The sequence below is a fragment of the Scyliorhinus torazame genome, chromosome 17 (genome assembly GCF_047496885.1).
Source record: "Scyliorhinus torazame isolate Kashiwa2021f chromosome 17, sScyTor2.1, whole genome shotgun sequence".
Classification (NCBI taxonomy): Eukaryota; Metazoa; Chordata; class Chondrichthyes; order Carcharhiniformes; family Scyliorhinidae; genus Scyliorhinus; species Scyliorhinus torazame.
The window spans coordinates 101,712,686-101,739,625 of NC_092723.1; the positions used below are offsets into that span (position 1 = coordinate 101,712,686).

At 50.1% G+C, this 26,940-nt stretch overlaps 1 protein-coding gene across 1 annotated transcript in view; it reads left to right on the forward strand.

Annotated features, from left to right (window-relative positions):
- The window catches only part of LOC140394025 (uncharacterized), a 654,493-nt gene that overhangs the window by 11,415 nt on the left and 616,138 nt on the right, over positions 1-26,940 (forward strand). The gene's annotated exons all lie outside the window — the stretch shown is intronic.

Consider the following 26,940-nt stretch of genomic DNA (forward strand, 5'->3'; position numbering starts at 1 on the left):
TTGCTTTTTCATTCTGAAAATAAGGATAAATTCTCTGTTTCTGAGCCCCTAGAAGTATCTGCACGCTCAGGGGAAAGGGTCAGAGGTCCAAGGCTACCATATTGCCCTACCTCTTGACCCACCCCTTTATAGTTCATCTCTCAGAGGACACAACTCTTGAATTTTTCCAGCTTTGTCTCCCAGCTTTGACAAAGAGTCATCCAGACTCAAAACGTGAGCTCCCCTCTCTCTTCAGAGATGCTGTCAGACCTGCTGAGATTGTTCAGTATTTTCTGTTTTTGTTTTAGATTCCAGCATCCACAGTAATTTGCTTTTATAACCATTCATGAATCTTTTGAGACTTAAAAAAAATATATCAATTTCAGTTACAGGGAAAATAAAATTATGTTCCATCAATTCTCACAACAGTCCTCCAAGGTGTATGTCGCAATCACTTTGTTTTGTACTAAACATAACGCATACAGGAAGTTTGCACCTTACAGAAAACAATTTATATAATATTAGCAGCTTTCCCATGGCATTGGTCTCTGACCCGGTTTTCGTCACAAAAAGTCTCTTATGTTGACCATGAGATCTGACTCTCTTCTTACAGTAACGGAATAAGTCCGATTCTATTGCATGATGCTTTGTGGATCAAATTCCAGAATTGTCCAATAGTCTGTAACAAAAAAAGAAGCTGTGAGGAGGATACAGAGAGGCTGCAAAGAGATCTCGACAGGTTAAATGAATGGGCAATAAGGTGGCAGAGGGAATATGGTGTGGAGAATTGTGGAGTTATTCACTTTGGTCGCAAAATTCGAAAGAATATTTTGAAAAATGCGTGAAACTTGTAAATGTTGATGTTCGGAGAGACTTGGGTGGCTTGTACAAGGTAAATAGATACAGCAACAATTAGGAAGGCAAATGGCATGTAGGCCTTTATTGCAAGGCAATTGGAGTACAAGAATAAGGAAGTCTTAGCTACCATTGTACAGGGCTTTGATGATCATACCTGGAGTGTGCAATTTTCATCTCCGTATTTCAGGAAAGATTTACTTATGTGGAGGTGGTTAGCAAAGGTTCACTTGATTGGTTTCTGGGATAAGGGGGTTGTCCTATGATAAAAGTCTGAGAAAATTGGGCCTATACTCCCTGGATTTTAGAAGAATGAGAGGTGATCGTGAACCACACCAGATTCTGAAGGGGATTGACCGGGTGGATATTGAAAGACTGTTTCTGCTGGTTGGAGAATGTAGAACATGGGGGCCCCAGCCTCTGGATAAGGGGCCAATCATTTCAAACTGAGATGAGGAGATATTTCTTCATCTAAACGGTCATGAATCATTGGAATTCTCTACCCTAAAGGGTTGCGGATGTTCCTTTGTTGAATATATTTAAAGCTGTGGGGTTGATAGATTTTTGGTGTCTTAGGGAATTAAGCGATATATGGAATGGGTGGAAAAATGCAGTTGAAGCCCAAGATCAGCTATGATCGTATTGAATGGTGGAGCAGGCTCAAAATGGGCCAAATGGCCTAGTCCTGCTCCTATTTCTTGTGTTCTTAATGTAAATGAGTGGCCCTTATATTTACTTGTGCAAAGCAATACACACAATGTTTATCACTTACCATTTTCGAAGCTGATACACAGCAAGATTATGTCTGCTTGATGTTACCTAAGGAACAATTAGCAGTAGATATTAATCTTGGGCTTCGGTGGTGTGAGAAAATGATCCTCAGACATGGCACATCGGGGTGAGAATTCTGGATTTTGGCAGCACTGGGGTGGGAGTCCTGTGTTTATCACTCCTCTGGAGGTGGAGGGGGGCAGCTGAGTGTTGTGATGTGGAACTGGGCTCTCTGCCCTCTGTATCTGTGAGTTTGTCGGCAGGGAGGAGGTATGCGCCTTCAATAAAGGCGAAGGGAGTCCGACGAGTAAACAAAAGAAGATGTTTTATTTATGAGGATAACTATTTACATGAGGCCTGGTTAAACCTCACCGGGTCCCCTCTCTAGAGGTTGGTTCCTGACTGGCCGACTTTTTATATAAGCACGGTTAGCAGCTGCATAGTTTGCGGAGGAGCTCATACTCTTCGCGGCAGACAGGGAAAACAATCATCCCTGCCCAGTATGTCCCGTATAGGTTACTGCAGAGCCTCACGGCATTGATATGAACAATCTGATTTATAAATTCCTAAGAGTTGTCTGCAAACTTTCAATTCAGCGTTCCATGATTATTTCCCGTCTTTTGATTCTTGTCTTTGTGCTTGCTTGGTGTATCTATCCTCTTGGCATGTGACCATTCTCTGTTCCTCTTCTCTTCCACTTGCTCTCACTACTATTCTTTCCGTACCTTTATGGTTGTTACCATTCATTTATCTCTGCTCTCGCTAATTAAAATAGTGACCATCCATCAGCAAAGTAAAACCGATTCTAATCATTCTGCTTCTGTGAGAAACTGTCCAAAGTAATTCACATTGACAGAAGAACCCTCCAGTTCTCACGAGTAACAACTCCCCTTTTAGTTGGGATGGGAGATTTGGACTGCAGCAGTGGTGCGTTGAAATTGCATTTATCAATGAGCGCTGGAATTTGTTGATCGTGCTCCAGGCTTGCACGGTCTACTAACTCCAGGGCACACCCTTTCTGGAGCAGGCCTTTAAAGGAGAAAACTCTGCAGATTTCATGGAGTGAAAGGTTGCTGCCTTCAGAAGCCCTGGAATTGTTGAGTTGCAGCTTTCTCTAATTGTAGGAATTGTTTTGCAGTCAGCTCCTGCTCCCCAATACCCGTAATGATGATAGAAATAGCCAACCTAACCTTGAGGATGAAGCCCTTGAATTATTGTTATGGGAAGTAGAACACCAGCGGCGGGATTTAACAGAAACATTTCTAAGTTAATTTGTGGCGGGTTTTTCTGGCAGTTTCCAGAGCCGGCGATTTCCCCACCGCTATCAAGCAATACTTAGTCATTGTTTTGGATGCTGAGAGGTTTCTCACTGGTTTAGGCCACATCTAGAAATTTTTTAGCACTGGGGAGCTGAACTCTGAGATCGGGCTGCCATTTTGATAGGGTGCCCCAATCTCTAAGTCAGCTTGTGGGTCCTCCACACCCCCCCACTCATGGGCAATGTCACCCCCCACACACATGTGCACTACCCCACACCACCCAAATGAGGACACACTTCTATGGGGTCCCCCCTATTCAGGCCCCCCCACACCTCTTTACAGCCCCCCCGCCACCTTGCCCAACCTCCCAGAGGCCCCTACTTACCAGCCATGCACCCCCCCCCCCCCCCCTTCAACCCATTCTCCTTTCATGGGCATGGCCCCCCTTCAGGCCCTGACCACTCTGGCACCATTGCACTGCCACCCGGCAAGTGCTCTTGCCATTTTGCTGGTGCCAGATGGGCCAAGTTGGCCACCTTCCAGAGGCAGTGCCAGGGAGCCACCCTGCACTATCCCTGACCATCTAGGGGTGTCCGATGGCTCGGGAGAACCCCCCCCCCACCCCTCCACTCCGTGTGCCATTCCACATTTGTGTGCACCAGTACTGAATGGTGCTCTGCTGCAGTCTTGCTGGGGAGGCTGGTAGATTCCAGACAAGCGTGCCTAAGTAGGTTTAAAACTTAGTTAACTGCGTGTCATTTGGTCACGCCCCTTTTGATGGGATTCCACTGCCTCACGGGACTTGAGCAGATCCTGTGAGGCGTGAAGGCTGCTGGGAAGTCCGCGAGAGGCCTCTCCCAGGATCTACCAGCTGTGTTGTGCTCTAGCTCGAATGCAATGTGGCCACATAATCGTAGCCACAGAAGTCTTTCTTTATGATCATGGTGAAAAGGTGCCAAGGCAATCGTGGCACAGTGCACTAACATGAGGCACTGTGGCTTGGCTATAGGAGTTCAACAATATTTGGTAATAGAGACACATTGTCCCCATTAGGTTCATCTATGATGTTAAAGTGCTGTAATCACATTTGTATTCTCGACCTACCATTTAGTTTGTCACACATCTGTTCTTTCCTCGAATGACATTCTGCTAACATTTCAGTCAGACCTCCTGCATGCCCCAAAAGTTTTGCATCGTGACATTGCTGATGTTCACCATCCCACTAGCATTGTCATGGAAATGTAACTGAAGGACGGTCATTCCTGCACAAAACTACTGCACGCAGGTGGAGAGGAAAGTCTTGCATTTGGATGTGGGCCAATGACGAGGTGATCTTGCATCATTTAAAGACAAAAGATTCCTTACAACACCAGGTTAAAGTCCAACAGGTTTGTTTCAAATCACTAGCTTTCGGAGCGCAGCTCCTTCCTCCAGGTGAATGAAGAGGCGGGTTCCAGAAACATATATATATATAGACAAAGTCAATGATGCAAGACGGTACTTTGAATGCGAGCCTTTGCAGGTAATTAAGTCTTTACAGGTCCAGACGGAGCAACTGCCACAATCGTCAGAAACCTGGCAATTCTCTGCCCTAGGTGACCTTTGCATTAGGGTGAAACTCTTGAGCAGTCATTATTGGCACAATGGCCAGCCAACGAGTAGGTCTTCCCTGCATGGACCATGCAGAGGCCTTGTTGTATTTGCATGCATTGAGAACATCACAGTCCTTGGCGGTACACCTCACAAGGCCATACCTTTCCGTCCTAAGTCAATGAGAGCCATGTCATGTCATGCAATGAATGCCACATCAAGTAGTTACACCTCGGCATACCATAGATCTGCTGAGTCACTCTCAGTGAGGACAATATAAACAAACTTCAAACCTTTACTGCATAATCTAGATGTCAATGGTTGCTGCTTCATGATGTCCGAATGTGATTGGCTGGAATTATAATCCCGCACCAGACCCCAGCAGTGGCTAGGACAGAAATCCAATATTTTATGTTAATTTTGTAAGACTGAGGAAAGGATACCTCACTCCAAAATAGGGATATGGTATAGTAAAGCAAACTTTATTTCTAACATAGTATTAAAATAACTTTAACATCACACAATAAAGTTGCTTACAATTACCCCGTAAACAATGCTAATCAATACAGTGGCACAATAATCCTTAACTGCTATCTTTATTCCCACTCAAACAAAAAAAACATCTCCGATTACAATCCGCTTTTGAATATAGTTTGCACTCAGGTATACGTGCTGTAAAGAGACATCTTTTGACATGGTTTGTAAAGATAAACTTGAACCACGGTTGTTTGTAAAGATAAACCTGAACCCTGTCACGATAAAGCAGAAATTCTGGCTGTATTTCTTCAGAAAACCGTCTCAGCTTGCCTTCCACCCACAGACTAACTCTGAATTGCAACACCTGACTGCTTCAGCCCTTAGCTCCTCCCATTAACTATATCATCTCACGAAACAGAACACAATGGACTGGATTCTCTGTTTCTGAGGCTAAGTGCCGGCGCCAATGGAGAACCTGTGGTGTTCCACGACGGGAAAATCGGTGCAGATCCCTCACCGATTCGGTACCAGTGAAGGCCTAGCACCGGTGCCATGTGGAACACCCATGGATTGCATGAAGAATGGCCGGAGAATCGCCAGGTCCAGGGACACGCATGCGCAGGGCTGACAAGCTGGAGCCGCGCACGTCCACCAATCACGCAAGCAGTCAATCACACACTAATCCAGACATGAACGCAGCAGTCATACACACACTAATTCAGACGTTTAACCCTTACTGCACCAAATACATATAATACAAAGAACAAAGAAAAGTACAGCACAGGACTGGGCCTTTCAGCCTTCCAAGCCTGCGCCGACCATGCTGCCCGACTAAACTGAAATCTTCTACACTTCTGGGGTCAGTATCCCTCTACTCCCATCCTATTCATGTATTTGTTAAGATGCCCCTTAAACGTCACTATCGTCCCTGCTTCCACCACCTCCTCCGGCAGCGAGTTCCAAGCACCCACTACCCTCTGTGTAAAAATACTTGCCTCGTAAATCTCCTCTAAACCTTGGCCCTCGCACCTTAAACCTATGCCCCCTCGTAATTGACCCCTCTACAATACAATATATCTGAAATCCCTACATTCATCACCAGGGTATTAGCAAGTTGATACCTCCTCATTCTGCATTGAGGAGCGGGGCAATGGGACATATCGAGCTCTCATGATGCTGCTCCCTGTGGAGCCATTCTTCCGGTAATGCCTAGAAAAATGATGTGTGGTCAGGCCGCCTCCATGAGCAGGTGTCAGAGTGACCAAGATTATCCCTATGTAATTTTGAATTCCAGCTGCTTGTAAACTGCCCTGCACACTGACCTGGTGAAGCCATGGGTGAAAGGACTGCATTAGGTAAAGTTGCCTAATTGTGTCAGTAGGGGGTAATGTTCATGTTACAAAGTGGCGATATGTTGCCTTAATGCTACTCAATTAACTGTAGTTTAAGCCCTTCCAATGATGATCCCAACATCAGAGAAGATGGATTACGAGTTGTGATAATTCCATGAGAACATTGAACTTTAGAAATAATTTCTCTCTATGATTGAAGGTGATGGAAAGTCCCAGGCAGCAAAGGCAAAGGAAACAATTGTGGAAATGTGCCTGCACTTTACTCCTCCTGGAATTGTGTAGCTATAAGATTGTTACGGGCACATCTTTTGCATTGGTCCTGTGCAATGGTCCCTTGTTTACATCCTCTCCCTCTTCAGATCCATTCCCTTCAATGTCCTCCTCGAGCAAGGAGATATCTCACTCCTCTGTTTATCGCTCAGGCAGCGCAAGGTTCATAGGATTCAGCAAACAATGACAATCCACTCCGTGGCAAATGTGAGTTACCACATCTGTGGACAATTTAAGATGACTCATAGGATCTCTACAATGCAAGGGAGGCCATTTAGCCCATTGAGTTTTCACCAACCGTCCGAAAGAGCACTCTACCTCGGCCCACTCCCCCTCCCTATCCTCCATGACCCTGTGAATTGATCAGTCCACCTAACCTGCAAATCTTTTTGGACTGTGGGAGGAAACCGGAGCACCCAGAGGAAACCCACGCAGACACCGAGCGAATGTAATAACTCCACAGACAGTCATCCAAGGCTGGAATTAAACCCGGGTCCCTGGCGCTGTGAGGTAGCAGTGCTAACCACCATTTGCCGCATCAGCTTTGTCTTTTGCTCATCCCCACGTATGAACAGTGTGTTCGATATACCTGCGATCGGATCACTAACCAGCGTTGAATTTGCCCCTCTTCAAGAACATCTTGGACTTCTTGGGGCCTTGCTCCTGCTTGCTGCTCAGGCCGCTGCACATCTTGGACCTGTGCCAATCGGTGGCGAACCCTTCTCCTTATTTCAAATTAGAGCTATAAACAGGACAGGATTGCTTTGGTTCCTTGTTCCTCTTTGTATATCAATAAGTACATTTGAGAATTAATTAAAACTTTCCTTTGACTGACTTTCCTCCATCTCCATGCAAGGAAGCCGGTGCAAAGCCCTTGGGCCAGCTTCCATCTAGACATGGCATCCCCAGGTACCAACTGCAGGTGAAGCAGATCCTGGAGAACTGCAGGTGGCTGATCCACCCCCTCAGCCATGAATGCACATTTATAATGTGGGTGTTGATCAGGGTGATTGTAGCCATATTCAAGAAGCCCCCATCAGCTAATTGTCAGCTTGCCTCCATGGGCCTAGGCATGTATATAGGGAACATAACCCTATCATAGTGTGAGGACTTTAACCATTGCCAGCCATTATCATTTACCTGGGAATATTGAGCCTTGGAGTGTGCATGGCTTCTGACCAGCAACCGTGGCCCTTGATTGTTTGTCCCTCCATCCACTTTGGCCAATCACACAATTCAAATGTGGCTCCAACTATTTTGTAACAGAAAGAACTAAGTAAACAAATCAAATTAACTGAGGCATAAATTAAAGGGGCTGTCCCAAATGGATACAGCCTTAAACAAAAAGTGAATCGCAAATTAAACTTAAGACATTGAGTCAAAATGTGGTTAATGGGGTCAGTCCGGGCATGGAAGGTCTCCAGGCTGCCCGTGGACACCACATACTCCCTCTCCAGGGAGACCGGGCCACGAACATAGCTGCAGGAGAGGGGCAAACCTTCAGGTTGGACAACAGCCTCCCCTCCTCCCCCTCGATTGCCCGCCGCCTGGACCTGTTGATGGCAAGCTTAGCCAGGCCCAGGAGCAGGTTCTCGAAGAGGTCCTTCTCCCTGCCCACACGTCTCCCTGCACCGGGTGCCAGTAGATCTGGAGGGTGGGACTGAAGTGCAAACAAAGCTGCAACAAACAATTTTTTTAATAACTAAACAGGAGTGCAGCCTATAAAATGTAATGGACTCTCACAGGAATGTGCCCCATTAGTCAAGGGGCAATGTTCCTCCAATGGGCCTTTAACCAGGACACAGCTGAGCTTTGTTCTCCATTGTTTGAGCAATTAATTAATACTGTGCCCCCTCAGTCGGCTCAAAAGAGGATTCCTGAATTCCTCCCACGCAATTTGAGACCCGTCCCATATCGTTTTCTCTCGAGTTTATTTTTCCAACTGTTAACATTTGAGTGTGACCAAGACACTCTAACATCCCCCTTTCATACACCACGATCGCCCCATCCTCCTCCACAGTCATCACCTCTAATTCTCTCCTGTTACTATCCAGTCTCCCCCACCCCCCGATCCCCGTTACTCTTGACCCCATTATTATTTATGTTGATATTCCTGTTCCCTACCAGTTTCTTTCATTATGATGCCCCCACACCCTTTTGTTCATCTCACCCCGCTCCTTCTCACCACCTGCAACCCTACCATCTGAGACCTCGCACCAATGACTTTGGAATTACTGGCCTAACGGATCCAGTTGCGTCCCCTGAATATGACTGCTCCCTCGACCTCCCAGTATTAAATGGTGTGGATGATGGACCGCTCCCTACATACAATTCTCTGCACGATTGTCACTTCCCAGAGAGGCCTTCCACTACCCAAGTTGGGACTAAGATGTGTGGCATGCAGAGCCCGCCACACGGTCCAGACAGTGTGGTCTCAGTTGGCTAGTTGTGTCTGGACTGGATCTTCAGTAGGTGATGAAGCAGCAAGATGGAAAAACCTACTTCACCTCATCCTGACCAATCTACATGCCGCAGATGCACCTGTCCATGACAGTATTGGTAGGAGTGACCACCACACCTTCCTTGTGGAGATGAAGTCTTGTCTTCATATTGAGGATACTCTCCATCGTGCCACTGTGTTAAATGGGATGGACTACAAACAGATCTTACAACTCAATACTTGGCAATTGTGAGGCTCCGTGGGCCATCAGCAGAAGCAGAATTTAAATTTAAAAAAAATACATTTAGAGTACCCAATTCATTTTTCTAATTAAGCGGCAATTTAGCGTGTTCAATCCACCTACCCTGCACATCTTTGGGTTGTGGGGGCGAAACCCACGCAAACACGGGGAGAATGTGCAAATTCCACGCGGACAGTGACCCAGAGCTGGGATCGAACCTGGGACCTTGGTGACGTGAGACTGCAGTGCTACCACTGCGCCACCGTGCTGCCCTACCAGAATTGAACTCAACCACAATCTATAAACTTATGGCCTGTTATATCCCCCACACTTTAACACCAAGTCAGGGGATTAACCCTAGTTCAATGAAGAGTGCAGGTCTTAGCCTGCACTCTTGTAGCCTGGTGAAGCTACAACACAGGACTACTTGCATGTCATAAGGCGGAAGCAGAATACAATAGATGGAGGTAAGCATTTCCACAATCAAATGATCAGTTCTAAGCCCTATATCTAGCTGTGAACAGAGCTGGACAATTAAGCAACTCACTGAGGAGGAGGGTCCACAAATATCCCCATCCTCAATGATGGGGGAGCCCAGCAAATCAGTGTAAAAGACCAGGTTGAAACATTAGCAACAATCTTCAACCAGAAATGTCGAGTGAATAATCCGTCTCGCTCTCCTCCAGAGCTCTCCAGCTTAACAAAAACCAGTATTCAGCCAATTCAATTCACTCCACATGACATCAAGAAATGGCTGAAGGCGACTTCCAGTTGCGGCTATGCCTAGGTAGGTCGCACGCTCGGCAGCTCCCGCCCGGAACGGACTTTTGGGCTCTTCAGAGGGGCCCCAACGGCAATTGTTCGACGGCTTCCAGTGTGGGAAGGTGACAGCAAGGTCCCCCTGACATTATATGGATTGGACCAGGAGTGGAACGGCTAAAAAAGTGATCCAGGTGCAGCGAAAAGTGCGAGGGAGAAAAAGCAAGTTGGCGGCGGGTGTAGACCAAGCAGCGTGGGCGCAGTGGTCGCAGGAGCAGCAGGAGTTTCTTAAACGCTGCTTTGAGGAGCTGAAGACCGAAATGCTGGCGCCAATGAAGGTGGCGATTGAGAAGCTTGTGGAGACCCAGAAGGCCCAAGGGGTGGCGATCCAGGAGGTGCGGCAAAAAGCTTCGGAGAACGAGGACGAGATCTTGGGCCTGCTGGTGAAGGTGGAGGCGCTGCACAAGAGGTGGGTGGAAAAATTCGAGGACCTGGAGAATAGGTCGAGGAGGAAGAATCTTCGGATTCTGGGTCTCCCTGAAGGGGTAGAGGGGCCCGATGCCAGGGCATATGTGAGCACGATGCTCAATTCGCTGATGGGCGCGGGAGCTTTCCCGAGGCCTCTGGAGCTGGATGGGGCTCATCGGGTCCTGGCAAGGAGATCCAAAGCCAACGAGCCGCTAAGGGCTGCAGTGGTGAGGTTCCACCGCTTTGTGGACAGAGAGTGTGGTTTGAGATGGGCCAAAAAAGAGTGGAGCAGCAGGTGGGAGAACACGGAGATCCGAATTTACCAGGACTGGAGTGCGGAGGTGCCTAAGAAGAGGGCTGGTTTCAACCGTGCTAAGGCGGTTCTCCATCGGAAGGGGGTGAAGTTCGGGATGCTGCAGCCAGCGCGATTGTGGGTCACGTTCCAAGATCGGCTCCACTATTTTGAAACGCCTGAAACGCCTGATGAGGCATGGAACTTTATACAGACTGAAAAGTTGGACTCAAATTGAGGGTTTGTCATGGGGGGATGTTTACTGTGTTTGGGGAATGTTCTTTTTGTTTGAGTGCTGGGTGGAGATGGGTGAATGGATTTGATGTGGGGGCTGTGGGAGAGTGTGGGCATCGGTGTTGGAGGGGCAGGGTCCCACGGAGGAAGAGGGGGGGTGGAGGCCCGGGGATGGGGAGTTGGGGTAAGGCCGCAAAAAGGAGCTGCGTCAGAGGGGGCGGGGCCGGCTCAGGGAAGCGTGGGCTTTTTCCCGGGTTAGGGAAGGATGGGGCGGGGCCGGGGGGGAAGGGCAGTGCTGGAGAGGAATGCGCACTGACTGCCAAGGGGTGTGGGGATTCTCACACTGGGGGGTCGATGGAATGGCGGGAGAGGCCGGGGTCAGGAGGAGTCAGCTGACTTACGGGAGTGTCATGGGGGGAGCAAAATGGCTAGATGAGGATCTAGTGGGGGGGGAACTAGGTTGCTGCTGCATTGGCCAAAAGGGAGCTGGAAGTAGGCGAGGTAGTCGGGGCGGGGGTCTGCCGCCTGGGGGACTGGAGGGTGCGGGAGGCGCGGGCACGTGGCTGGCCTAGAAATGGAGATGGCTAGTCGGTGGGGGGGGGGAGGGGGAGTGAGCAGCCCCCCCGATCCGGCTGATAACTTGGAATGTGAGGGGCCTGAACGGGCCGGTCAAGAGGGCCCGGGTGTTCGCGCACTTAAAGGGACTGAAGGCAGACGTGGTTATGCTCCAGGAGACACATCAGAAGGTGGCAGATCAGGTTTGGCTGAGAAAGGGATGGGTAGGGCAGGTTTTTCATTCAGGGCTGGATGCGAAGAACCGAGGGGTTGCAATACTGGTGGGGAAGCGGGTGTCGTTCGAGGCACTGAATATTGTAGTGGATAATGGAGGTCGATATGTGATGGTGAGTGGTAGGTTGCAGGGGGTGCGGGTGGTACTGGTGAACGTATATGCCCTGAATTGGGATGATGCCGGATTTATGAAACGCATGCTGGTTCGGATTCCGGATCTGGAGGTAGGAAGCTTGATATTTGGGAGGGACTTCAGCACGGTGCTGGACCCAGCACTGGACCGTTCTAGGTCCAGGACGGGTAAGAGGCCGGCTACGGCCAAGGTGCTCAGGGGGTTTATGGACCAGATGGGGGGAGTGGATCCATGGAGGTTTGCCAGGTTTGTCCATAGAGCCTACTCCCGGATAGATTTTTTTCATTTTGAGTAGGGCGCTAATCCCGAAAGTGGAGGGAACGGAATATTCGGCCATAGCCATCTCGGACCATGCCCCACATTGGGTGGAGCTGGAGCTGGGGAGGAGAGGGACCAGCGCCCGCTGTGGCGCCTCGATGTGGGACTGTTGGCGGATGAGGGGGTGTGCGGGCGGGTGCGGGGGTGTATTGAAAGATATTTGGAGGCCGACAACGGAGAGATGCAGGTGGGGGTAGTCTGGGAGGCGTTGAAGGCAGTAGTCAGGGGAGAGCTAATCTCCATTAGGGCCCACAGGGAGAAGAGAGAGGGGAGGGAGAGGTTGGTGGGGGAGATTCTAAGGGTAGACAGGAGGTGAGGAGGGGCTACTTAGGGAGCGACGGAACCTTCAGACGGAATTCGACCTGTTGACCACGGGGAAAGCAGAGGCACTGGGGGGAATACGGTGCGGAGTGCGGTGAGAATAAACAAGGTATTTAGGGACTTCTATGGGGATCTGTACAGGTCTAAGCCCCCAGCGGGGGAGGAGGGGATGCGATGATTCCTAGATCAGCTGAGGTTCCCGAGGGTGGAGGAGGAGGAGGTGGCTGGTTTGGGGGTGCGATTGGGCTGGAGGAGCTGGTTAAAGGATTGGGGAGCATGCAGGTGGCGAAGGCCCCGGGGCCGGATGGGTTCCCGGTTGAATTCTACAGGAAATACGTGGACCTGCTGGGCCTGTTGCTAGTTAGGACTTTTAATAAGGCAAGGGAGGGGGGAATCTTGCCCCCGACAATGTCCAGGGCGCTAATTTCTTTGATCTTGAAGCGGGATAAGGATCCATTGCAATGTGTGTCGTATAGACCGATCTCGCTCCTCAATGTTGACGCTGAGTTGCTGGCGAAGGTGCTGGCTACGAGAATTGAGGACTGTGTCCCGGGGGTGATTCATGAGGACCAGACGGGATTTGTGAAGGGTAGGCAGCTAAATACAAATGTGCGGAGGCTCCTCAATGTGATTATGATGCCCTCGGTGGAGGGGGAAGCGGAGGTAGTGGCAGCTATGGACGTGGAGAAGGCCTTTGATCGGGTGGAGTGGGAGTATCTTTGGGAAGTGTTGCGGAGGTTTGGGTTCGGGGAGGGGTTCATCAGTTGGGTCAGGCTGCTATATAGAGCCCCAGTGGCGAGTGTGGCTACGAACCGGCGGAGGTTGGAGTACTTTCGGCTGTACCGGGGGACGAGGGGTGCCCCTTATCCCACTTGCTGTTTGCACTGACAATTGAGCCACTGGCCATGGCACTGAGGGAGATCAGGTAATGGAGGGGTCTGGTCCGGGGGGGAGAGGAACACCGGGTGTCGTTGTATGTGGCGGATCCAGTGGAGGGGATGGCGGAGGTCATGCGGATCCTTGGGGAGTTTGGGGACTTTTTGGGGTATAAACTCGGCGTAGGGAAGAGTGAGCTCTTTGTGGTGCATTCAGGGGACCAGGGAAGGGGGATAGACTAGCTACCGCTGAAGAGGGCGGAAGGAGCTTTCGGTACCTAGGGATCCAAGTAGCTAGGAGTTGGGGGGCCCTGCACAAGCTCAATTTGACGCGGTTGGTGGAGCAGATGGTGGAAGATTTTAAAAGATGGGATATGCTGCCACTCTCACTAGCGGGTAGGGTGCAGTCGGTCAAAATGACAGTCCTTCCGAAGTTTCTCTTTGTGTTCCAGTGTCTTCCCATTATGATCCCCAAGGCCTTTTTCAAACGGGTGAGCAGGAGCATCATGAGATTTGTGTGGGCGAATAAGACCCCGAGGGTGAAGAGGGTGTTTCTGGAGCGTAGCAGGGACTGGGGGGGCTGGCGCTGCTGAATTTGTGTGGCTATTATTGGGCAGCCAATGTGGCGATGATCCGTAAGTGGGTAATGGAGGGAGAGGGGGCGGCGTGGAAGAGGCTAGAGATGGCGTCCTGTGTGGGCACGAGCCTGAGGGCACTGGTGACGGCACCGCTGCCGCTCTGGCCGACAAGGTACACCACGAGTCCAGTGGTGGTGGCGACGCTGAAGATCTGGGGGCAGTGGAGGTGACACGGGCGAGGTGGGAGCCTCGGTTTGGTCCCCCGATTCGAGAGAATCATCGGTTCGTCCCGGGAAGGATGGATGGGGGGTTTCGGAGCTGGCATCTGGCAGGGATTAGAAGAATGGGGGACCTGTTCATCGATGGGACGTTTGCGAGCCTAGGGGCGCTGGAGGAGAACATAGAACATAGAACAATACAGCGCAGTACAGGCCCTTCGGCCCACGATGTTGCACCGAAACAAAAGCCATCTAACCTACACTATGCCATTATCATCCATATGTTTATCCAATAAACTTTTAAATGCCCTCAATGTTGGCGAGTTCACTACTGTAGCAGGTAGGGCATTCCACGGCCTCACTACTCTTTGCGTAAAGAACCTACCTCTGACCTCTGTCCTATATCTATTACCCCTCAGTTTAAAGTTATGTCCCCTCGTGCCAGCCATATCCATCCGCGGGAGAAGGCTCTCACTGTCCACCCTATCCAACCCCCTGATCATTTTGTATGCCTCTATTAAGTCTCCTCTTAACCTTCTTCTCTCCAACGAAAACAACCTCAAGTCCATCAGCCTTTCCTCATAAGATTTTCCCTCCATACCAGGCAACATCCTGGTAAATCTCCTCTGCACCCGCTCCAAAGCCTCCACGTCCTTCCTATAATGCGGTGACCAGAACTGTACGCAATACTCCAAATGCGGCCGTACCAGAGTTCTGTACAGCTGCAACGTGACCTCCCGACTCCGGAACTCAATCCCTCTACCAATAAAGGCCAACACTCCATAGGCCTTCTTCACAACCCTATCAACCTGGGTGGCAACTTTCACGGATCTATGTACATGGACACCTAGATCCCTCTGCTCATCCACACTTTCAATAACTTTACCATTAGCCAAATATTCCGCATTCCTGTTATTCCTTCCAAAGTGAATCACCTCACACTTCTCTACATTAAACTCCATTTGCCACCTCTCAGCCCAGCTCTGCAGCTTATCTATATCCCTCTGTAACCTGCTACATCCTTCCACACTATCGACAACACCACCGACTTTAGTATCGTCTGCAAATTTACTCACCCACCCTTCTGTGCCTTCCCCTAGGTCATTGGTAAAAATGACAAACAGCAACGGCCCCAGAACAGATCCTTGTGGTACTCCACTTGTGACTGTACTCCATTCTGAACATTTCCCATCAACCACCACCCTCTGTCTTCTTTCAGCTAGCCAATTTCTGATCCACATCTCTAAATCACCCTCAATCCCCAGCCTCCGTATTTTTTGCAATAGCCTACCGTGGGGAACCTTATCAAACGCTTTGCTGAAATCCATATACACCACATCAACTGCTCTACCCTCGTCTACCTGTTCAGTCACCTTCTCAAAGAACTCAATAAGGTTTGTGAGGCATGACCTACCCTTCACAAAGCCATGCTGACTATCCCTGATCATATTATTCCTATCTAGATGATTATAAATCTTGTCTCTTATAATCCCCTCCAAGACTTTACCCACTACAGACGTGAGGCTCACCGGTCTATAGTTGCCGGGGTTGTCTCTGCTCCCCTTTTTGAACAAAGGGACCACATTTGCTGTCCTCCAGTCCTCTGGCACTATTCCTGTAGCCAATGATGACATAAAAATCAAAGCCAAAGGTCCAGCAATCTCTTCCCTGGCCTCCCAGAGAATCCTAGGATAAATCCCATCAGGTCCCGGGGACTTATCTATTTTCAGCCTGTCCAGAATTGCCAACACCTCTTCCCTACGTACCTCAATGCCATCTATTCTATTAGCCTGGGGCTCAGCATTCTCCTCCACAACATTATCTTTTTCCTGAGTGAATACTGACGAAAAATATTCATTTAGTATCTCGCCTATCTCTTCAGACTCCACACACAATTTCCCATCCCTGTCCTTGACTGGTCCTACTCTTTCCCTAGTCATTCGCTTATTCCTGACATACCTATAGAAAGCTTTTGGGTTTTCCTTGATCCTTCCTGCCAAATACTTCTCATGTCCCCTCCTTGCTCGTCTTAGCTCTCTCTTTAGATCCTTCCTCGCTACCTTGTAACTATCCATCGCCCCAACCGAAACTTCACACTTCATCTTCACATAGGCCTCCTTCTTCCTCTTAACAAGAGATTCCACTTCCTTGGTAAACCACGGTTCCCTCGCTCGACGCCTTCCTCCCTGTCTGACCGGTACGTACTTATCAAGAACACGCAGTAGCTGATCCTTGAACAAGCCCCACTTATCCAGTGTGCCCAACACTTGCAGCCTACTTCTCCACCTTATCCCCCCCAAGTCACGTCTAATGGCATCATAATTGCCCTTCCCCCAGCTATAACTCTTGCCCTGCGGTGTATACTTATCCCTTTCCATCATTAACGTAAACGTCACCGAATTGTGGTCACTGTCCCCAAAGTGCTCTCCTACCTCCAAATCCAACACCTGGCCTGGTTCATTACCCAAAACCAAATCCAATGTGGCCTCGCCTCTTGTTGGCCTGTCAACATATTGTTTCAGGAAACCCTCCTGCACACACTGTACAAAAAATGACCCATCTATTGTACTCGAACTATATCTTTTCCAGTCAATATTTGGAAAGTTAAAGTCTCCCATAATAACTACCCTGTTACTTTCGCTCATATCCAGAATCATCTTCGCCATCCTTTCCTCTACATCCCTAGAACTATTAGGAGGCCTAGAAAAAAACTCCCAACAGGGTGACCTCTCCTTTCCTGTTTCTAACTTCAGCCCATACTACCTCGGAAGAAGAGTCCCCATCTAGCATCCTCTCCGCCACCGTAATACTGCTCTTGACTAGCAGCGCCACACCTCCCCCTCTTTTGCCTCCTTCTCTGAGCTTACTAAAACACCTAAACCCCGGAACCTGCAACATCCATTCCTGTCCCTGCTCTATCCATGTCTCCGAAATGGCCACAACATCGAAGTCCCAGGTACCAACCCATGCTGCCAGTTCCCCTACCTTGTTTCGTATACTCCTGGCATTGAAGTAGACACACTTCAAACCACCTACCTGAACACTGGCCCCCTCCTGCGACGTCAAATCTGTGCTCCTGACCTCTATACTCTCATTCTCCCTTACCCTAAAACTACAATCCAGGTTCCCATGCCCCTGCTGCATTAGTTTAAACCCCCCCAAAGAGCACTAACAAATCTCCCCCCCAGGATATTTGTGCCCCTCAGGTTCAGATGTAGACCATCCTGTCTGTAGAGGTCCCACCTTCCCCAGAAAGAGCCCCAGTTATCCAGAAATCTGAATCCCTCCCGCCTGCACCATCCCTGTAGCCACGTGTTTAAATGCTCTCTCTCCCTATTCCTCATCTCACTATCACGTGGCACGGGCAACAACCCAGAGATAACAACTCTGTTTGTTCTAGTTCTGAGCTTCCATCCTAGCTCCCTGAAAGCCTGCCTGACATCCTTGTCCCCTTTCCTACCCATGTCGTTAGTGCCAATGTGGACCACGACTTGGGGCTGCTCCCCCTCCCCCCTAAGGACCCGGAAAACACGATCCGAGACATCACGTACCCTTGCACCTGGGAGGCAACATACCAAACGCGAGTCTCTCACGCTCCCACAAAATCTCCTATCTGTGCCCCTGACTATCGAGTCCCCAATTACTAATGCTCTGCTCCTCTCCCCCCTTCCCTTCTGAGCAACAGGGACAGACTCCGTGCCAGAGGCCCGTACCCCATGGCTTACCCCTGGTAAGTCCCCCCCCCCACAAGTATCCAAAGCGGTATACTTGTTTCTCAGGGGAACGACCGCAGGGGATCCCTGCACTGACTGCTTTTTCCCAGTCCCTCTTACAGTTACCCACCTATCTCCAATCTTTGGTGTAACTAATTCCCTGAAGCTGCTATCTATGACCCCTTCTGCCTCCCGAATGATCCGAAGTTCTTCCAACTCCAGCTCCAGTTCCCTAACTCGGTCTTGGAGGAGCTGGAGATGGCAGCACTTCCTGCAGGTAAAATCAGCAGGGACACTAACTGCATCCCTCACCTCAAACATCCTGCAGGAGGAACATTGCACTCCCTTCCCTGCCATTCCTCTAACTTTCTACCAAGATCTGGCTAACTAAATTAAATTTTTATAAAAAATAATAATAATATAATAAAATATGGTACTTACCTCAGACCAATGGGTTTTATTATTAGGTTAGAGGAGGAGGGTGGGTGGGAGACACTACACGTGTAGTGTCTCGGGTTTCCTCTCCACCAGAATTTATTGGTGACTGTCTTCCCAAAAGTCCGCGGGTCGACTTCCTGTTCCCGCCTAAAAAACTAATTGAAAAAAAAAAGAAAAATTCTCAGCACCTGCTGAAATTGACTAACCAGCCAGCTCCACTCCCGCCGAAATCGACTGGCGTGCCCCTGCAAAGACAAGTGCTTTTAAAGGTTGACTTACCTCCCAGCAACCTCCTTCCGCAATGCTCCCGCTGAAACTGACTCACCAGCTGTTCTCACGCCAAAATCGACTGGCCTGCCCCTGCAAAGACAAGTGCTTTTAAAGGTTGACTTACCTCCCACCAACCTCCTTCCGCAATGCTCCCGCTGAAACTGACTCACCAGCTGTTCTCACGACGAAATCGACTCGAAATCGAGAAGTTTGGACTACACCCGGGAAACGCTTTCAGGTACATGAAAGTGAGGGCGTTTGTGAGGTGGCAGGTGAGGGAATTCCTGCTGCTTCCGGCACATGGGATTCAGGACAGGGTGACTTCGGGTGTATGGGTTGGAGAAGGCAAGGTTTCGGCAATTAACCAGGAGCTGAAGGAAGAGAAGGAGGAGTTAAAGGGCAAGTGGGAGGAGGAGCTTGGGGAGGAGATAGATGAGGGTCTGTGGGCTGATGCCCTGAGTAGGGTTAATTCTTCCTCCTCTTGCGTCAGGCTCAGCCTAATACAGTTCAAAGTTACACACACAGTGCATATGACAGGGGCGAGGTTGAGTAGGTTCTTTGGGGTGGAGGATAGATGTGGGAGGTGCTCGGGGAGCCCGGCAAATCACGTCCATATGTTCTGGTCGTGCCCGTCGCTGGATGGGTTATGGAGGGATATTGCGAGGACTATGTCCACGGTGGTGAACACCTGGGTCAAGCCGAGCTGGGGATTGGCATTATTTGGGGTATCAGACAAGCCGGGAGTGCAGGAGGCGAAAGAATCCGGTATTCTGGCCTTTGCGTCCCTGGTAGCCCGGCGGAGGATTTTGCTACTATGGAAAGATGTGAAGCCACCTAGTGTGGAAGCTTGGATCAATGACATGGCAGGGTTCATCAAGCTGGAGAGGATAAAGTTTGCCTTGCGAGGGTCTGTGCAAGGGTTCGCCAGGCGGTGGCAACCGTTCCTAGACTATCTCGCGCAGCATTAGGAGGAGGTCAGCAGCAGCCCAAGGGTGGGGGCAAGGGGGGTTTCTTTTGAGGTGGCGTTTGGGTGAAGGTGTTTTTTTTTCTCTCCCCTATTTGTGTTTTTAAATGTTATATGGGGGGTTATTGTATCTGGGGGAAATCCAATGTATAATTTCTGATTGTTGTGTTCTTGTTTTTTTTTGGGGGGGGGGTGTTTGTTGAAAAATATGAATACGTACATTTATAAAAAAAAAAAGAATTGGCTGAAGGCACTGAACACTGCAAAGGCTGTGGGCACTGACAACATTTCAGTAATAGGACTGAAGATTTGTTCTCCAGAATGAGACAAGCCGTTCCAGTACAGCTACAATCCTGGCATCTACTCGGCAATGTGGAAAATTGCCCAGATATGTCCTGCACACACACACAGCAGGGCCAATCCAACTCGGCCAATTTCTTTATTCTGCGCCTGTGGCGCTGTGTGTCTGAATCAGCCCTGGGGTCATTTGAGCAGTCCAATCAAGGGGGTACCGCATTTAAACTGCCCCAAAGCACTTGCTCACAGTCCAGCCAAGGAGATGGCAGCAAGAAAGGCAACTCCAAGGTTCAGAGAGTGTTCCCTGCCAAGGATGTTGGATGCTGTGGAGGAGAGGAAGTCAACCATTTATTCGCAGGCGGGCAGGAGACCCTTGGGAGTGCCCAGTCCATCTGACCGACCCCTTCCAGAGACTTGCGTGCCTCTGGCAGAGTGGTTAGAACAGGGTGTTACTGTGACCTGTGCCACCCGCAAGTAGGCTGGGGCCCTCCAGATCCCCTGAGTAATGATACAGGGAATCCTCTAATATCCCCCCCCCCCCCACCCCCATGTGATGATACAGGAAATCCTCAAACATCCCCACTCCCCCGAGTAATGATACAGGGATTTGTCTGATATATCCCCCCCGCCCTCCCCTCAAGTCATGATACAGGGAATCCTCTAACCGAACCCCCTGCCCCATGAGACAGCATCAGGAGAGATGACTGTCTCCGCGCATCATCGCTCTGAAATAACCTAATCCACAGGGAGTCGGTGAGCTGTCATCAACCAGACTGGAGTCAGACATTCAGAGTATCTCTGAGGAGCATCACAGCCCTTTACTCACTGCAGGTCATCATCACCCTTCTGTATCGAATGGACAGCTAGCATTGGGGAAACCCCATCATCAGCTCCCTGAGTTGTTAGCCCTCGCAAGCCCTGTCGGGTGCTTGGAGGGGCCATGTCCAGAAAGGGTCACCCAAGTGTCCTCTATAATCGGGAACCATGTCGCGATGAGGGCTTCTCTAGCCCACTTGCCCATGCGCATGGGACCACTGAAGGCCCTTTGAGGAGCATCTTGGGGTTCCTGGTCGCACCTGGAAGTTCACATTTGGACGTTGAGGTGGGCATTGGGAATGGGGGAGAATTCATTAGGAACGCTAATGCAGGAGCTGGGGATCCTGAGGGGAGGTGAACTCCTTGGCCCTTATTTCTGAGGCACTAGGTTTGCCAGCTCTCCCTCCGAAAGCTGTGGCTCAGCCTGGGCTGCAGCACTGTGGGGGAGCTGATGGTGCAAAGGGTTAAATCATGAGTGGCAATCGGTGTCACAAGCATAAATCACAGCTTACTAACAGGGCATCACTGTTTCCTCCCTCAGTGATAGGCTGTGCTAGTAAACACCCTGGTAACTCAAGCGGTAGCCATCAGGGAGTTGATTGCTGTCATCCCTCCATAATGAAACTCACTGGATAGTAAATCCTCAGCTTCAGCCTGTGCCTATTCCTCCACCCTCAATCTGAGGTCATGGTGTCAGGCTTCCGTTTTTCAAAAGCAGTAGTGATTCGCACCTGCATAATGCCATGCTGGCTGGGTGGGAAGGTGCAACGAGGGCGGATCATGCATCGTGATGCCTGCTAATGAGTTGGGAATGCATGCAAATCAGGCTTATGCCCTTTCTGGGCGGGAACCTGATTGTATCATTGGGTAGGGTCTGGGAAGATTGGAAACTTAAATCTCGTCATCGAGAATCTCATTTTTGGCATCTTGCGAGGTTTAGTGGGAATTGTGCCCGCGACTAACGTGACCATTAATTGCAACCAATGTGACCATTAATTGGGACCAACATGACCATTAATTGCGGCCAGGGACAATTCCCATCAGAAAGTGGAAGGAGAATATGATTTGTGTGGTTAATTGAATAGCATTTGGTGTTGTAGAAGATTAATCTGGATCAGTAATAACTGAGCCACTGTAACTGACCCGACCAGTCAGTTATACCAATTCATTATTGCTCTTTTGCTCCTGTGCTTCATGCTCCATTTGTAAACCCAAAATTGCTATTGATCTTTCTTAAATGACTCTACTTGCTCAATCTTTCATGGAATTGTGCCTTTGAGGCCCGTAACTTATCCAGACATCAGCAGCTCTTCCATTGCCAGTATATTCCCAATCCTTGTATTTCCTCCCAAAATACATCATCTCACACTTAACACATTGAATGGCATCTGTCTACTAACCTGTATCTTCCTGAACTCTACATTTTCCCCATTCGTCTCGTTGGTTCTCCAAACCACCTACTTCTGCATTGGTAGCACACTGAGATTATGCCCCCAACTTCAAACCATCTGTATTCCATAGATCAGTTCTTAGTTCATTACTTCCAGCAACACCCATTGGACCATCACTTTGTTTCTTGTCGGATCAACGTTCCAAACATGCTTTTACATTTTTTAATTGTTCCATTTGCCTGAGTTGTGTTCTCAAGCCCCTTGAAAGAACTTTTTGAGCGCCCTTTGAAACTCTATAAACTCTATAGGGGTTAAATTGGGCAGTTCTTTTTAAAGGAGCTACCAAGTGTCCTATGGTCCTAAATTGGTGATATGCAGTACATACCTTTGGCTGGAACTGCACTATCCGCAGTTATTGTATAAAGCCAATCAAAGGTGTCCTTTGATGCAGGAGTTAGGTTGAGCACAGCTGGCTGGATGGCTAGTTTGTGATGCAGAGCAAGGCCAGGAGCGCAGGTTCGATCCCCATACCAGATGAGGGTATTCATGAACTTGCCCCTCGCCTGAGGTGCAGTGATCCTCAAGTTAAATCACCACCAGTTAGCTCTCCCCCCTCAAAGGGAAACCGGCCTATGGCCATCTGGGACTGTGGCGACTTTACATTTATTTGACATTTTTATTCCATTCATATATACCTAAGTGCTGCTTCAGGTCCCTACTGAAACTTTGGTTTAGTATGGGGCAGCCAGCAAGGGAGTGCTAAATCTAAGTATCACAATCCCAATGATTGCTTCTTCACAGCCCTCCCCAAGATTCCTCATACCTATTGTCAATCCACCCTAGACCTGCGCTTCCTCACTGAAGTATTAGAAATGTGGGGGGTATGATCAGTAAGTTTGCAGATGAGAAAGAAATTGGTAATGTATATAGTGAGGAGGAAAGCTTTAGATTACGGGATGATACAGACGGCTGGTCAGATGGGCAGAACAGCGGCAAATGGAATTTAACCCTGAAAAGTGTGAGTTGATGCATTTTCGGAGGACTAACAAGGCGCGGGAATATACAATGAATGATAGGTCCTAGGACGGACAGCGGACAGAGGGACCATGGGGTGCATGTCCATAGATCTCTGAAGGAAGCAGGATAGGTAGAAACGGTAGTTAACAAGGTGTAGGATCTCTTATTTTCGCAAGAGTTGAAGTCTGCTGGTAGGTTTAGATTGAGTTTATTGCAAAACTTAGTGCAGATATAAAAAAATAAACAAAAGCTCAGGGGAGCAAACGAGAGAGAACAAAGAACAGAAAGAATCACACGCACAAAGTGTCAAGCTTTCTTATACATGCACACTTTTGGTAACAACCCCTCCTTTGTTCCCCATTGCCTTACTAATCCTGAGTTGTGACTCCTGATTGGCGCTCCATCTGTGCATTTTATACTTGTATTTAACTTACTGGCTCTGCTCACATTGTTACATTGTCACAGTTGTGGTTTGGATTCAATATTTCCCCACACAAGGCATATGGGGTACTTGGCTTTATTAGCTGAAGCATAGTATATAAGAGCAGGGAGGTTATGATGGAGCTGTATAAAACAATCGTTAGGCCACAGCTACTATGTGCAGTTCTGGTCGCCACTCTATAGGTGTGGTAAACACCACTAGTGGTATATTGCATGTATTACGGCACTGCCTGTATATTACAGGTTCGACGGTAAATCCCTGCCTGCTGGCTCCGCCCAGCAGGCGGTGTAAAAAAGAGTGTGCTCTCCGACACTGCAGCCATTCTGGTTCCAGCTACAGGAGGCACAACATCTTGTTCAATAAAGCCTCCATTGTTCCACCATTCTCGTCTCGTGGTAATTGACGGTACATCAATTTATTGAACAAGATTTTAAAAGATGGATTTCCTCATCAAGCCTGATCGCCTGCAGCTGAGCCCTCACGCAGCCAACTCCACGTCCACCTTCGACCACTGGCTAGCCTGCTTCGAAGGCCACTTCGGAGCAGCCACTGAAGAACCCTCGGACTCGCAGAAGCTCCAAGTCCTCTACTCACGGGTGAGCCCTGACTTTCTTCCCCTCATCCGGGATGCGCCCACCTACTGCGAAGCGATGACGCTCCTGAAGGGACATTACGTTAAACCGGTGAATCATGTGTACACCAGGCACCTCCTGGCCACAAGACAGCAACTCCCCGGGGAGACTCTGGACGATTTCTTATGAACCCTACAGATCCTCGGTAGGAACTCTGACTGCCAGGCAGTTTCGGCAGTCCAACACACCAAACTTTTAATTAGAGACGCTTATGTCACGGGCATGAAATCTACGTATGTCTGCCAGCGACTATTGGAAGGGGGTACGCTCGATCTCGCGGGGACTAGGCAGCTTGCTAATTCATTAGAAGTGGCCTCCCGTAATCTGCAGTCCTACACCCCCGACCGCGCGGCACCCTCGTGGGCATCGTGGGCCCCACCAGCTGCCGACCCCAGCTCACCGCAAGCCTGCGCAGCCAGCCAACTCTGGGGGGCCCCAAGTGTTATTTTTGTGGACAAAGTAAACACCCCAGGCAGCGCTGCCCGGCGCGGAGCGCGACCTGCAACGGTTGTGGGAAGAAAGGGCACTTTGTTTCCGTTTGCCAGGCCCGGTCGGTCGCCGCTGTTTCCAGGCCCGGCATTTCTACACCCCCCCCCCCCCCCCCACGTGCGACCCAGGGGCGCCACCATGTTCCTCATCGGCAGCCACGTGCATCCGTTGGCGCCGCAATTTTTGATGCTGCCCGCCGTGGGCGCCACCATCTTTGGCGCCATTTTGGACCGCGCCTCAGGACCCCTGCTCGTCTGGCCGTTTGCCGCCTACTGCTACCTCCGCCACCACTGGTCAGCCCGGGACCTCCCAGCATCTTCCGCAGCTCGCCTCCATCACCCTGGATCAGTCTCGGCCCCGCAGCCTCGCGGCCGCTACGACGACGGTGAAGATCAACAGGCACGAGACGACCTAACTCTTTGACTCCGGGAGCACAGAGAGTTTCATCCACCCCACTACGGTAAGGCGCTGCTCCCTCCCGGTACACCCCGTCAACCAGAAAACCTCCATGGTCTCCGGATCCAATTCTGTTGAAATCCGGGGGTACTGTGTCGCGACCCACACGGTCCAGGGCGTAGAGTTCAGCAACTTCAGGCTCTACGTCCGCCCCCACCTCTGCGCTGCCCTGTTGCTTGGCCTGGATTTTTAGTGTCATCTCCAAAGCCTGACTTAAAAATTTGGCGGACCCCTGCCCCCCCTCACCGTTTGCGGCCTCACGACCCTTAAGGTCGATCCACCTTCCCTGTTTGCGAACCTCACCCTGGACTGCAAACCCACCGTCACCAGGAGCAGATGGTACAGTGCCCAGGACAGGATCTTCATCAGGTCGGAGGTCCAACGGCTTCTGCGGGAGGGGATCTTCGAGGCCAACAACAGCCCCTGGAGAGCTCAAGTAGTGGTAGTGAAAACTGGGGAGACCATTACTCAGTACACACAGCTCGACGCGTACCCCCTCCCACGCATATCTAACATGGTCAATCGGATTGCGCAGTATTGAGTCTTTTCCACAGTAGACTTGAAGTCCGCCTCCCACCAGCTCCCTATCCGCCCGGAGGACCGCCAATACACTGCGTTCGAAGCAGATGGCCGCCTCTATCACTTCCTTCGGTGTCACCAATGGGGTCTCGGTCTTCCAGCGAGAGATGGACCGAATGGTTGACCAGTACGGGCTGCGAACCACCTTTCCGTATCTAGATAACATCACCATCTGCGGCCATGATCAGCAGGACCACGACGCAAACCTCCAAAAATTCCTCCATACCGCCAAACTCCTTAACCTCACCTACAATAAGGAGAAATGCATGTTCCGCACCAACCGCTTAGTCATCCTTGGCTATCTAGTGGAAAATGGAGTCCTAGGGCCTGACCCCGACCGCATGCATCCCCTCCTGGAACTCCCCCTTCCCCACTGCCAGGGAGGCCCGCCAGGCCTTCAACCACATCAAGGCAGACATCGCCAAGGCCACGATGCACGCGGACGACGAGTCCCTCCCCTTCCAAGTGGAGAGCGATGCATCGGACGTGGTCCGCCACCCTCAACAAGGCGGGCAGGCCCGTGGCCTTCTTTTCCCGCACCCTCCGTGCCTCCGAAATTCGGCACTCCTCTGTCGAGAAGGAGGCCCAAGCCAATGTGGAAGCTGTGCAGCATTGGAGGCATTACCTGGCCGGCAGGAGATTCACTCACCTCACAGACCAACGGTAGGTTGCCTTCATGTTTAATAAAAAACGACAAGATCTTGAGGTGGAGGATCGAGCTCTCCATCTATAACTATGAGATCTTGTATCACCCGGGGAAGCTCAATGAGCCCCCAGATGCCCTATCCCGCGGTACATGTGCCAGCGCACAGGTAGACCGACTATGACCTCTGCCACCCGAGGGTCACCCGGTTCTTCCATTTTGTCAAGGCCTGCAACCTGCCCTACTCCATTGAGGATGTCAGGACCATCACCAGAGACTGACAAGTCTGCGCAGAGTGCAAGCCGCACTTCTACCCGCCAGATAGAGCACACCTGGTGATGGCCTCCCGCCCCTTTGAACGCCTCTTAATGGACTTCAAAGGGCCCCTCCCCTCCCCGACCGGAATGTGTACTTCCTCAACGTTATTGACGAGTACTCCCGGTTCCTCTTCGCCATCCCATGCCCCGACATGACTTCTGCCACGGTAATTAAAGCCCAGCACAGCATCTTCACTCTGTTCGGTTTCCCCACCTACATCCACAGCGATTGGGGATCCTCTTTCATGAGCGATGAG